This window comes from Rattus norvegicus, chromosome 2, assembly GCF_021556685.1.
Source record: "Rattus norvegicus strain SHRSP/BbbUtx chromosome 2, alternate assembly SHRSP_T2T, whole genome shotgun sequence".
Lineage (NCBI taxonomy): Eukaryota > Metazoa > Chordata > Mammalia > Rodentia > Muridae > Rattus > Rattus norvegicus.
Genome location: NC_141535.1, coordinates 26,101,911 through 26,116,317, shown reverse-complemented (window position 1 = coordinate 26,116,317; position 14,407 = coordinate 26,101,911). Strand labels below are relative to the sequence as shown.

General features: G+C 40.0%; 1 protein-coding gene across 21 annotated transcripts in view; it reads left to right on the top strand.

Annotated features, from left to right (window-relative positions):
• The first annotated feature begins 8,969 nt into the window (after positions 1 to 8,969).
• Positions 8,970 to 14,407, top strand: part of Tent2 (terminal nucleotidyltransferase 2) — a 51,786-nt gene continuing 46,348 nt past the window's right edge. For 11 of the 21 annotated variants that reach the window (XR_015665119.1, XR_015665111.1, XR_015665116.1 and 8 more), the window contains exon 1: positions 8,970 to 9,278. The gene's annotated coding sequence lies outside the window, so the exon portion shown is untranslated. 21 annotated transcript variants of the gene reach the window in all.

Below are 14,407 nucleotides of genomic sequence, written 5' to 3'. Positions count from 1 at the left end.
TCCCCTTGCTTTCTGTAACAAGTTAGTACCCCAGTTATTTGTTCTTATAGTAAAATATATTTTCATTTTCTGTTATTATCGTGAAAATTATTGTCTTCTAAATGTTAAAATACTCCTGCACCCTCTCCTTAACTTGAAGCTGCATGAAGGGAGTCACCAGGTCTATCTTATTCATTTGTGCATCCTCAAGATGAATGAGAGGCACGAGTAGGTACAAGATATATTAATAGTCACTATTTTTGTGTTATTACTTTTCACAGGGCTGGGGTTTGGACCCAAGGACCCACAGCATGCTTGGCAAGTATGCTATCACTGAGCCACAACCTCAGGTCTGTACTTGTTGCTTAGGTGGCTTTTGCTTCTTTGAGACGGAGTCACAGTGTGTATTCATTATGAAGGCCAGGCTGGCTTTGAATTCATTATGGAGGCCAGGCAGACTTTGAATGCTGGCTCCCTAGCCTCCCTCTGCCTGCTAGTTCTAGGATTACTGGCATGCCACAGTTATTTGTATCCACTCCTGTTGTTGTTTAACAATTAGTGGATTCATTCTAATTAGTCTTTTACTGCAATAAAATTATAGGCCACATAGTAATGTTATAGTCTCTGAAGCATCTCGATCTTTAATATATTAACAACGTTTAATCAAAAGTGGAGAAGCTTTGAAGATAGCTTTGTGACTGGACTAGTATCACTCATACACAAAGAAGGAGCTCTTCAGCCAGGCACAGTGGTGCACCCCTTCAATCCCAGCACTTAGTGGGTAGAGAAGGCAGATCTTGGTGAATTTGAGGCCAGCCTGGTCTACATAGTGAATTCTAGGACAACTGGAGCTATGTAGAAAGACCCTGTTTCAAAAAAGAAACAAACGAAAAAGAAAGAAACAGAGGAAAAAGGAGAGAAGGCAGGCAGGCAGGCAGGCAGGCAGGAAGGAAAGAAGGAAGGAAGGAAGGAAGGAAGGAAGGAAGGAAGGAACAGGTCTTGGTCCTGTGATAAATTCCTTCTAGTTTCTTCAATGCGTATATTATGACTCCTCTTTTATTACAAGAAAGACTTGTTAGCTAGTGATTATTAGCAGGTGACTTACAGAAGAAGGCTTTCTTTTGGCTCACAGTTTGAAATAGCACTGTTTCTCATGGTGAAATTCATGGTAGTGGTAGCATATGGCTAGGGTTTTCTCAAAACATTTCGATGCACTAGGACACATAGAAAGAGACTGTGGCACTCTTTTTTTTTTTTTTTTTTCCGGAGCTGGGGACCGAACCCAGGGCCTTGTGCTTCCTAGGTAAGTGCTCTACCACTGAGCTAAATCCCCAGCCCCGAGACTGTGGTACTCTTTATGTAGGTTCATGTAGGTTCTTGGCCAATGGCATGGGTGCTTCTCACATTCAGGATGCATATTCTTTCCTCAATTAATCCTCTCTGAAAACAACTTCATAACTCGGTAAACCCATACTTCTAAATGCCCCATCCGGCCTATTACAAGCACAGAGACTTAGTACAACTGCAACATGGGCCAAGAGCTTCTTTCTAACTTTAGTAGAATTTTTTAGTTTTGCTTGACACATGATGAGCTGCATATAATCTTACGCACAGATGCATATACAAACTGTAATAATCAAGGTAATGAACATGAGTATAACCCTCAGGAGGCTTCCTCACACTCCTTTCCAACCTCCCCTCCCCACACCCTTCTCTGCCCCTACTCCTTCTCCCAGGTCACCTCTGACATGCTTTTATAATCAGTGCTCCTCTGCCTGCATTTGGGTTGGTCCCATCTCTTTCAGTGATCATGATTTCTTTGATCCATGTTGCTGCAAGCAATGGTAGCTTGTTTATTTCTATTCTGAGTAGTAGACCATTGAATGGATAAATTATGACTTTTTTTTAAAAAACCATTTACCTGTGAATAGACACTGTGTCTTTTCAATTTTTGGCTATTACAGATACAGTTGTTGGGAATATTTGTACACAAGTTTTGGTATGAATGTGCACTTTTCTTCAATGTCCTAGGAGCCCATGTAAACACATACTTCACTCAATTTTTTAAAAGACGTATAGAGCAGGCTGGCCTGGCACTCATCATTTAGATATATAGCCTATCCTGGCCTGGAACTCTGATCCTGCTGCCTCTGCCTTCCAAGTGCTGGGATTACACAAGTGTTCTAATATGCTAAACTGCATACTTATCTTTTAAAGAAACTGTCAAGATGTTATAGACAGCAGTTATGCCATTTGAAGTATCCAATAGTACTGCATGAGAGTTTCAGTTTCTCTGTGTTCTCACTAACACATCTCGGTATGGTTAGTGCCTGTGCGCGTAAGTGTGTGCTGTACGTCTGGATATAGCTACAAGCCTGGTTAGCATTCTTTAAACTTTATATTTAACTGGGTAGTGTATAAACACGTAGCTTTGCATGTATGGGTACGCATGTGTATATATGTATGTACCGTGTGTTCATTGGGTGTGCACATGCCTTTGTGTGGGCTCACCAATTCTGGCTGGACTGGCTAGCCAGCTTTGGGATCCTCTGTTTCTGTTTCCCAAGCTGGGGAGATTGCATGGATGGGTTCTGGGGATTTGAGTACTGTCCTTACACTTTCACAGCAAGTGCTCTTAATCCACTGACCAATCTTCCAGTCCTTTGGTTTTCAGTGTATTTTCCTAATCAGAAATAATGTATCTTTGTGTGGGGGTGGGGGTGGGGAGAGGGTTGCCATTTATTTGGCTTTAGTGTGAATCATCCATCAAACATTTTGCTCATCTTTTTATTACTTTCTCTGTTGAATTATTATTTCATTCTCTTTCTCTGTCTGTCTCTCTTCCCACTAGGAATGCAACAAAATAAAAACAAAAACAAAAGAAAAAATCAATTTCATTCCATTGAGCAACGTCTGGTTTTAGGCCAGTGCCATGCTATTTTTGTTACTGTAGCTCTGTAATCCAACTTGAAATCTGGGACAGCGACACCTCCAACGGGTCTTTTATTATTTATAATTTTTTTTTTTAGCTATTCTGGGTTTATGTTTTTGCACATGAAGTTAAACATTGTTTTGTCAGTTTCCATGAAGAACTGTGTTGGGATTTCGATAGGGATTGCATTAATCTGCAGAGTGCTCTTAGTAGGATGACGGTTTTCACTATATTCACCCTACCTACCCATCCTTGAGCATGAGAGGTATTTCCACCTGGCATCTCCTACAATTTCTTTCTTCAATGTTTCAGTGAATTTTATTACACAAGTCTTTCATTTGCTTGGTTAGAGTTATTCCAATATTTGTATGTTTTGTAGGCTACTGTGAAAGACACCATTTACCCTGATTTCTTTCTCAGTCTGTTTGTCATTTGTATACATGAAAGCTGCAGATCCTTGTGAGTTAATTTTGTATCTAGCTTCTTTGCTGAAAGTCTTTATGAGCTGTAGAAGTTTCCTGGTGGAGTTTTTAGGGACTTTTATTTGTAAATTCAATATAGCTGCAAATAAAGGTATTTTGATTTCTTTCTTTCCTATTCATAGCCCCTTGATCTGTTTCAATTGCTTTAATGCTCTAGCTAAGACTTCACGTATACACTGAGTAGGTGTGGAGAGAGTGAACATTCTTGTCTTGTTCCTGTATTTCAGTGGAAATGCTTTGCCTGTCTCTCCATTTAGGTAGATGCTGGCTGTGGGCTCGCTGCAAACCATCTTTATTATATTGATATTTGTCTCTTGTATTCCCTGATTTCTTCAGGCCTTTTATCGCAAAGGTATATTTGATTTTGTCAAAGGCCATTTTTGCATCTAATGTGTTTTTTGTCTTTCAGCCTGTTTATATGTGGATTACATGTATTGATTTACATATGTTAAACTATCCCTGCATCTCTGCATAAAACCAACTTGATTATAGTGGATAATTTTTTCGATGTGTTCTTAGATTCAATTTACAAGTATCTTATTGAGAACATCTTCATCTATGTCCATAAGGGATATTGATCTATATTTTTCTTTCTGTTATTGGACCTTAGTGTACTTTTTGTATCAGAGTAATGATAGTCTCACAAAAAGAATTAGGAACTGTTCCTTCAGTTCTATCTTGTGGGAATAATTTGAGAAGTATTGGTGTTAATTCTTTCTGGAATATCTGGTAGAATTCCGCACTGAATCTATCTGGCCTTGGGTTATTTTTGTTCGGAGACTTTTAATTATTGCTTCTATTTCAGTAAGTATTTTGAGTTTGTTAGAATTGCTTGATCTTGATTTAACATTGTTTGGTTTTGTATATATTGAGGAATTTATCCACTTCTTTAAGATTTTTTGGTTTTGTGAAGTACAGTTTTTAAAAGTATGTTCTCAAGGTTCTCTGAATTATCTTGATGTCTGATGTGATGTCTCCCTTTTCATCTCTAGCATTATTAATTTTGATCTTCTCTTTGTCTTTAATTTGGCTAAGGGTTTGTCAATCTTGTTGATTTTCTCTATGAACCTTTGTCAATTCATTAATTCTTTGTATTGTTTTATTCCTCCTTGTTTCTATTTCATTGAGTTTGATTATTTTTTGCCATCTGTGTTTTGGGGTGTTACTTGTTGTTCTGAAGCTTTCAGCTGTGTTGTTAAAGAACTAATGTGAAATAATATGGGATAACTTGAGTATTTTGATGTCAGCACAATGATGAATTGCCTCTTACAGCTTTTTTTTCATTTTTGTCCCATGGTTGGGAATGTTATTTTCATTTTCATTAAATTCTAAAAAACAAAAATTTAATTTCTTTCTTGATTTCTGTCTTGACCCAATGTTCATTAAACAGTGAATTGTTCAGTTCCATGAGTTTGAATACTTTCTACTGCTGTTGTTATCCAATTTTACTTCATGGTAGTCAGATAAGAAGCAGGGTGCTATCTTGAATTTCTTGTAATTGTTGATATGTTTCATGGTCTAATATCTGGTCAGTATTGGAGAAAGTCCCATGAGCTGCTGAAACTACATCCTTTGTGTTTGGGGCAAATGTTCTCTAAATATATTTCCTAGATCCACTAGATTTATGATCTTATTTAACTTCTCCATTTCTCTGTCTAGTTCTGGTCTGGATGACCTGTCTGTTGGTGAGAATGCTGTACTAAAGTCACCTACTATCACTGAGTGTCAATATGTGGTTTTAGCTGTAGTAGCATTTCTTTTATGAACTTGGGTGTTCTTGTATTTGGTGAATAAATGTTTAGATTTGCAATATCCTTTTGGCAGATGGGGTGGGTATTCAAAGTGGTCAGCTTGAATATATCTGAAATATATATATTGACAATATCTGGAACCCAAACCTGAGGTGCTGAATAAACTTGAGGGATCTTTCTTGATCAGATCATTTGAAGTAAGAAGGCCCACTTTATGCCTGGGCTGTATCTTTCAGTGGCAGCCTATATGAATGACATGGAGAAGCTTGCTCTCTATGCCTACCTGCTTCCCCTTGTTCTTGCTTTCATGTTGATCCCTCCACTGGCATTATGGCCTCCTTCCATTGTCTACTGAAAACCATCTGAGCCATGGTGGACTCAACAGCTATTGGATTCTTCTTTCAGGAGAAAGCTATTTTTGGAATAATTGGGCCACTGACCGTAAGCCTCTCTAATACATCACACATATATGTATATACATATTCATATACATGCATATATATGTATATATATTTTCATTCATTTTGCTTCCCACAATTATAAAGTCCTTTTCATTAGTCAAGATCACAATCTTCTTGATTAAAAGGATGGAATATCCCACCCTCAGCAAAAAACATGTATAGTGATAGAAAGCCTCCCCAGCCCTCCCACACATCAATTAAAAACTAGAAAAAATGTCTGCCCTCTTGGCCTGGATGGCATGGTAGTCTGACTCCTCTGGGGGCACTGCCATGGAGTGGGCTGACCCCCACAGCACCCTCCATTTTACCTTGGGGAAAGGAGGGGTGCAGACCATCATGTACATTAAGATATGAGTTCCAGTGTTACCAGTTCCCACATATGCACTTCCTTTCTTTTCCCTAGGGCCTGGGACCAAAGGGAAAATAGGATAGAAGTGAGCCACAATCAACAGACTCAGGAGCAGAAACAGCTTACGGAGGTTAAGGAGTCTCCCGGGATACCTACTCCCTCTCCCCACTTAAAAAAACATTTGGGGGGGGTCTTTATCATACAAAAAAAATGGTTCCTTTCAGTTCTGAGAAAAAGACCAAGATGTCCAGTCTGGGCAGGAGATACTGAGCTGAATTCATCCACCCTTGAGCTTCCAGAACCTCATCTCCAGGGCCATCGCTAAACTAGGTCCCTTTTCTTGACAACTTGCACTATCCAGAACTGGAGCTGGAGAAATACAGGACGAGATCGGGAGGGCACCCCAGGCCCAGGGGTCCCCTCCTCTCCCCCCCATGTTCCCTTAGTACCCGAGTGGGATGCGCAGGGCAGAGCACACGATCATCCGACTCACCTGCCGGCTTGCAGAGGGGAAGCGGGGTGAATCATAGGCAGGGTAAGGGTAGAGCACTGACACATGGGGAGACCTGGACAACAAGGGGGTCCCCAGGTGGTGGGGAGAGATGCAGATTCAAGCCCACCAGTCCCTGACAGGCTGTATCCAGGCTGCTCCCGAGAAAGCTTAGAAAGTACAAGTCAAAATTGGACAACGCCAAACCAGGTAGGAAGTGGGACACATCAGCGAGGAGATGGAGGGTGAGGGCAATGGCCCAGAGCTGGGACTGGGCTCCGTTGGAGAAGCCTTTTCCCTCAGAGCTGTAACACTTGCCATAGCTTCATCTACATCTGTTGGCATATATAAATTATAGGCTTTATAGGCTAGGACCGTCATGTAAGGGAGGACATGTCACTTTTTTTTTTTTTTCTGAGTTTGGCCTCACAAATTATACTTTCTATGCCTATTATTCCCGTGAAAATGTTTTTGTTTTTATTTAGAGATTAATACTCAATTTTGTACAGGTACCACCTTTTCACTATCCATTCATCTGTCAACTGACATTTAAGTTGCTTTAATTTCTTTGCTGTTGTAGACTAGAGCAGCAATAAACATAGATATGCAAAATCTCTCTCTGGTAGGATATGACGTTCTCTGGGCAGAGTACCTAGGAGTATAACAGATGATATGGCAGGTCTAGTTTTAATTTCTCAGGAGCCTTCCAACTTTCCATCAGGGTAAGGGTTTCTTTTCCCCTACATCCTCAACATTTATTGTCAGATTTCCTGATGATAGCATTCTGACTGGCGTGAGGATGAAATTACTCAAAGTAATTTTAATTTACAGTTCTCTGACCACTAGGGAGTTTTAAAAGTAGTTGTTCATATTTGTGAGTCATGGTTCAAATTTGTCATAGGGTTTGGGTTTTTGTTTGTTTTTTTTTAAATGTGTGTGTGGTGGTGGTTGTGGCGGTGAAGTGTATACAAATGTAATTGTTGGTGAAAATGCAATGCCTTAAGTGGAGCTTCGTGCCTTAAAACAGCCATTCTTGTGTATGGAAGTTCATGAAAGTGGATCAGTTTAGTACTGGGCAAGTGCGAACCTCCTGTTGGCTGCCATGGTGAACTCTTTCATGACTTCCTTGCTTCTGAAACTTCTGAAACCATGAGCCAGCGGAAACCTTTCTGTCAGATATTTTGGTCAGAGTGAGAAGCAAAGTCACAAATAAACTTTCCTTTTTAAAACGTGCATTAGTACTATCTGCCATAAAGCTGGATCATGATCAGAAAGAACATACTCTAGAGTGATAATAACAGCGAAGAATAGGTCCGTTTACAACGTGGATCATTCCCTAAGGAGAAAACTCTCTGGAGGTTGATAAACACAGGCTGTAACAGCTGACAGCAGACAGACATACAGACAGGGGATAAGCCATAATTATAGTCGTGTTTCAGAACTTTTTCAGCGCTGGGGACCCGGGGACTCAGATATGATAGGCTGAGCAACTGACCTACATGCCCAGCCTTCCTAGATGCCTTTCTTATGCATCAAAAGACAAGGAAGGCAGGAAACCATAGGGACGCTCAGGATCCACTTGACTGACGTTTATGAAACACTCTACATAGTAACCGTAGAACATACTTTGTTACCAAAGCACAGTGAACATTTACCAGGTCAGATGGTACTTGGAAGCACATGACAAGTTTTCAAAAATTATTTAAATGACTCAAAATATAATTTATAAAGATTTTAGAGGTCAAGGGAAATGAAAAATTTCATCAAGTTAGGTGGGATTCAGCTAGGCTATTACTCATGTGGTATTAAAGGACGCTAAGCATCACGAAGATGACCTCAGTTTGAGTTAAGAAAGTAGGAAAATTGAAAATTTCATAACCAAAAACAAGAAAAACAAACAAAGGAACCAACAAGGAAACCAAAAAGCAGAAAAGAAATCATTACTTTCCGGAATGGGAGGGGTCAGGTTTTTATACTTCCTACCGGGATAATACAGGGCTATTGTTTATAGATTTACATCAATAAATCAAGCAGTTTTGACAATTTCACCAGATACTAAAGCTCACTCAATGAGGAAACAACAGTGCTTGTTGGACAAGTGAGTGGGAGCTAGGGCAGGGTGCTGAGTGGGTGTTTTGGGGGCATTATGGGCTTTTTTTTTTTTTTTTTTGTCTATAAGAAACTGTTTTTTGTTTTGTTTTTGAGGAGAAAATCACCCAAAATTTAATACTGATCTTTCCGCATTGGGAAGGTTAGTTTTGGATATGTCCTGGAAGACCCTCCATAGACAGAACAGGCCTGCAGGAAAGGCCAACAGCGGAGGTGCTGTACGTGGCGGCAGAGTGCTCTGCGAAATGGCCCAGTCTGTCCCTTCCTTTCTCACTGCCTTAGAGGCGGCCCGCAGACTCCCAAGCTGGAACAAGTCGGGGAAGCTGTGCGCCTGCGCAGTTCAGCCAACGCGCTCTCCAGAGTCTGCTGCCGGAAGTCTGACCTTTGGCTCTCGCTGCACATTCCCTTCCGGGGTCACGCTGAACTTCCGGGTATCTCTGACAGGGTTGTCTACGCCGCCTTTTCGGCGATTTTTTAGTCTTCCGCCTTTTTTTTTTCCCTTTCTTTTTGTTGTCGATACCCCCAACTTAACACGCCCGCGCGGGCCTGGCCTTGGGCTCGCGACTTTCCGCCGCCCTGCCGGGTCCTAGGTTGCCCGCCCGAGCTGGGCCTCGCTGTGCCGCGGGCTGCTCCTACCTCTGCCTGCTCGGGCGGCAGCTCGGGCCTGGGAGCGTGTTGGCGGGCAGTGCCCCTGGGCCCTGCTCGGCCCTTCGGCGTGGACGCCGGTGAGTTCAGGGGCTTCGGTGGGATGCACGTGTGTAGGCCCTGGTCCCCGGCCGCGCGCGTGAAACTTTTCTGAAACTGGCGTTGTGTTTTGCGCGGGAGCCTGGAGCTCCCCAGATTAGGGGCGTTCCCAGGCCGCTGGACTTTGTGAAGAATGTTGGTGCCGCTGGCTTCTCTGATTCTGTCTTCTCGGTAGTTCTCATGTCGCCTCCCGCCCTTTCCTCACTCCCTAGACCGAAAGAGTAAGACTGTCTTGATACTCCCTCCTGGAGTTCCAAAAGGCAGTGGAGACCTAAGGTAAATGTCGAAATTAATTAACTCTTGTGAAAGGCATTTATCTTTAAGACAGGTTGGGACTGTCTGATGGTCGAATACACTTTTCTTAGTTAGATTTGTGGTGAGGGTCTCCGTCCTTTATCTGGGTAAGAACCCGGGGGGTATGTGTTTTCCTGATGTCTGTGATTTAAGTTCCTTTTCTTGTTTTGCCCATTTGATCGTTGTTTAAAATAATTCATTTGTTGATAAAAGAAAGGGAAGAGGAAAAAATTGTGCAGGTCAAACAGGGTTGGAAACTTATCAAGTTTAGTGTATGGTTTTTGTGAGGTAAGATCGAGGGTTCGTTTGTGTACAGGTACACTACAATCATAGTATATAGTTTAGTACTTATAGGGCTTTGTTGTGCTAACAACTATTAACATTATTAATTTGTACTGATTAGTAACCTATAATAGAAATATTGGTGTGAATAGCCCCAATTGTGTGTAATCGAGAAATAGAGACTTCAAGTGAAACTTGATCATGTGAGACATGTCCATTTGGAGTCCTGTTGCTAGGTTTTCCTCTTAACTCTTGGATGGAGTTTAATTTGTAATAAAAAGAATGCCCTGTTCAAAGCCTGAAGGTGGTTTTGACAGTGCATGCTGAGCAGAATTTAGGAGTTAGTCTTCTGTTGTGGAGAAAAGAACTGACCAAAGACTCTTGGGCAGAGTGGACAGAATGGACACGTAACTTGATTTAGCCATAGAGTTCTTGCTTATAGTAGGTAACTGCTACTTTCTAAGGAATCCTGAAGAGACAGTTATGTAAACTTGAGTAGTCAATAACTTGTTGGAGAGATCAATTTGACTACAATTAATTCCAGTTGCAAATTACGAGACCAAATACGGTTACTAGAAATACTTTGAGACTGTCTTGTCTTGTATCTGTTCAGTTACACTTAAACTTGTATTAATATTACATTGGTTTAAGCATATTAGACAAAATAGTCTAAGGTTCTTTTCTCAAGGCAAGAAGTAGTCTAATGGTTATTAAAAACTGTACACATTTTCCTAGATTACCCTGTTTTACTGTTGAGTACAGATTTAAAAGCCAATAACTTCTAAGGTATGAAAAGTAGAATACTGTCTATTTCTGGGTGCTACTATAAAATTTATCATACTACTACAGAAAGTGGGAATAACTTACAGGTAGTCTCTAGTGGGGGAATTTCACTAAACTATAAAGAAAATGGTTAAAATTTTATATAAAGTTCTGGAATAGTGCTAGTTTTACTTGATCTTACTTCAGTAAACTATTTTATAAATATCTCTTTTGATTTGCTTTGCTATTCAGTCAAGGTCTCTCTATATAGCCTTGGCTAGCCTAGAAGTTAACCTTGTTTTCTGGACAAGGCAGGTCTTGAGCTCACAGAGATCTGCCTACCTTTGTCTTTTAAGCGATGGGATTAAGGGTGTGTGTGCACCATCACACCTGTCTCCCTTGTACTTTTGCAGTAGATCATTGTTTCAATATCGTTACAGTGATTATTGACATAATATTAGAAAATATCTGGGCTTTGATTTACTTCTTATCTAGAGGATCATATAGGCTGAGGGGGTGTGGTGGTGGGTTAAGCCTAGAATGCTGTTGGTTAAATTTCTTAGGAGTGGTTCTGTTTTGAAGTCTTGTCAAGTAAGTTTGACTTAAGGGTCAAAATTCCTGAGAGAACCTGACTAGTATTTTATTTTAGGACTCCAGAAGAATGAATGTTTCTCAGAAGCAGGCTGGTATCTGTGAGTTCAAGGCCAGCCTGGTCTACATAGAGTTCCAAGACAGGAAGGCTACACAGTGAGACCCTTTCTCAATAAAATAATAAATAAAAATTAGTACTTATTTTGCATTTGAGTATGCTGAACTAGATGTGTACCCTAGAATTTTTGGCCATAACAATTGTAAGCCTAGAATCATCTGGTGTTAATGTTGCAGAGTAGGTCAGTGTACCATGTCATCTTTGACTTGCACTTTGTTTGGATTTGACCGTGTAAGGATAGACACATAACCTGGAGCTTATTACTGACATTTCTTCATCTTTACGTCTGAATGCAGACATAAAGACTTGTTTGGGTCCAGAAGTAAAAAAAAAGCATATTGTTTATTGAAACTGGAGTCACTGTGTGTTTGCTGAGGGCCATATCTGGTCCTCTATAAGGTCCTCAGTGCTCTTGACCCTGGAACACCCCTGTGCCCCTTGTTTGCTTTCAGAGGTAGGTTTTCACTCCTTTGAAACTCAGGCGACCCTTAAACTTCACATCCATGTGCCTCAGCCTCCTGAGTTCTGGGATCTTAGGAATGTACCACTACTGCTAGCTCTGAGATAGAACTTTCTTGTTTTGTTTTTTTGAGAGTCTTCTTAGGCCCAGGCTGGGTGTGAGCTTGCTGTGTTTTCCCAGCTAGTCTTAAACTGCTCATCATCCTCCCTTAGCTTCCCAAGCACTGGGGTTTCAGGGGTTTGCCTCTTCGTGTATGACTTGAAATAGAACTTTTTAGTTCTAGTTTTTCTAAGTCTAGATGCTTTTACGTAGGGCCATGGTTTCTATATTCCAAAAAACAAAGATGTCAAGCAAAATACATTATAGCTAACCACTTAATGACATTTTCCATAAACCCTATGAAAAAGATTGCTTCCGAATGAGAAGTTAGTTCAGGGAAGCAGAATATAGGGAACCAAATCTTAACCACCCTTTTCCTCTGAGCAGTGAAATTCAGAGTACAGGTCACCGTAAACCTTACAGCAGGAAGTGTAGACTTGGAAGAATTGGGCAGACTAATTTTCTATATGAAATACTTTGTCTCTGGTACAAATTAGAGTCAGGCATTTGGAATGAGGTCTGATAATAGTGATAAGTTGCCTATCTACAACCTATAGTGAACCTTGGATTGGTGAATCTATCAACCTAGGAAATTTTAATCCCACAGAATTGAAAAACAAGGAACAAAATTTATATGCTCGAGTTTTAGTTTCAGGCTCCTTCAGCCCCCTTTCTAATCTTAGAACTTTCCCAGTCTTCTTAGCTTTCTTCTCTAATTCATTTAACTGTCTAGGTATTATTTTTCCTTTATTAAAAGCTTTTGTAGTTCATTATTTTGTTTATTAGAAAAGAAAATCTAGTAGTTTTTGGAGCCCGAGTAATCCTTTACACATAATATATATACATAAAACTTGCAGTGTTATTATACAAATTCATAGTAAATATATGCAAATACAACAGATATAGTAGAGTTATTTTTAACTTTTTTTCTTTTTTTTCCCACTCTTACTTAATTAAATTTTTTTTTTTAAGACAGGTTTCTCTGTGTAGCTCTAGCTGTCCTGGAATTGTAGACCAGGCTGGCCCTAAACTCAGAGGTCTGCCCACCTCTGCCTCTGCCCCCTGAATGTTGGGATTAAAGGCATGTGCCACCACATCCAGAATATGTGGGCCAGCTTATGATCCCAGGAACAGTGAGTGATCGAGGGCTCCCTTTCCCGCATAGCCCCTCTAGCGTTTGTTTTTCATTTTCTTGTTTATCTTTGCTTTTCTGACTGGGCTAAGAAGATATCTCAAAATTGTTTTGATTTGCATTTCTTGAGTTTTATCTTAAGATCATCTTTCTGATCTTGTTGAGGAACTGTCAACTTCCCTTTTCTATCATTCTGGGAATTTACCCTAGTCTGGGTTTTCTTTCTTTTGAGACAGAGTCTCACTATTTTAACCCAGCTGTTTTGAAACTCAATATATACCAGGCTGGCCTTGAAGTCTTGATGATCCACTTGCCTCTGTGTCTGAAAACAGCTTTGCATCTCCCACCTTATCTCCCGAATGCTGGGGATTACTAATGTATGTCATTTTGCCTCATCTTTTTCTTTTTACTTTCCATATCTACAAATATTTTCATTTTCCCCATAGACAGGGATAGCCTTGTGATTTAACAATGGCTTACATAAGCTTTAAAGAGTTAAAGGCATTAATTTGTGTCTTGTGGCTTCTACTGTTGCTATTAGAAAGTGCAGAGACATTTTGATCCCCAAGCTTCTTAATATTTCCTTCCCTAGAATATTGATAAAATACTTTTCTCTGGACATTCTGAAATTCCATCTGTGTGTATGTATATTTTTAGTCCAGGACAGTTTTCTCTTTTATTTGTTCAGTGATTTTCTTCTTTGTGTGTTTTTCTGTTTTTCATGAACTTTGCTGAAATGATTGTGTACTTGGGTTCTTTAGGCTTTTATCATCATCATTATTATTAATTATTTTTACTTTTTGTTCATTGTTATACTTTCTGCTTATTTCCCATTTTTTCCCTCCCTCCCTCTTTGATGATTATTTTAAGCATGAGCTATTAGAAGTCTAAATGGAAAATAATACGTGCTTGGCAGTTATTAGCATTTCTTGTATATAAGCTAGTAAGTTATTTTCTTTTGGGGGCTGGAGAGATGGCTCAGAGGTTAAGAGCACTGACTGCTCTTCCAGAGGACCTGAGTTCAAATCCCAGCAACCACATGGTGGCTCACAACCATCTGTAATGAAATCTGATGCTGTCTTCAGACCAGCTACAGTGTACTTAAAGATAATAAATAAATCTTTTTTTAAAAAAAGTTATTTTCTTTTTTATAGCAGACCCTTTTACTGAGTTCTGTCATTTTGCTTATTGTTATTTTTACACTGTTCCTCAGTTAAGAATTTTCTAATTGCCTATTTTAAGAAGGTGGCCAGGGAGTATCATTTTTACTTCGTTTTCTTGGTTTTTGTATGCTACCTTACCTACCCCTTTGAAGACTACAGCTTTGTTGGATTAGTCATTGAAAAAAATTGTAAAAAGAAGCATCTAAGTA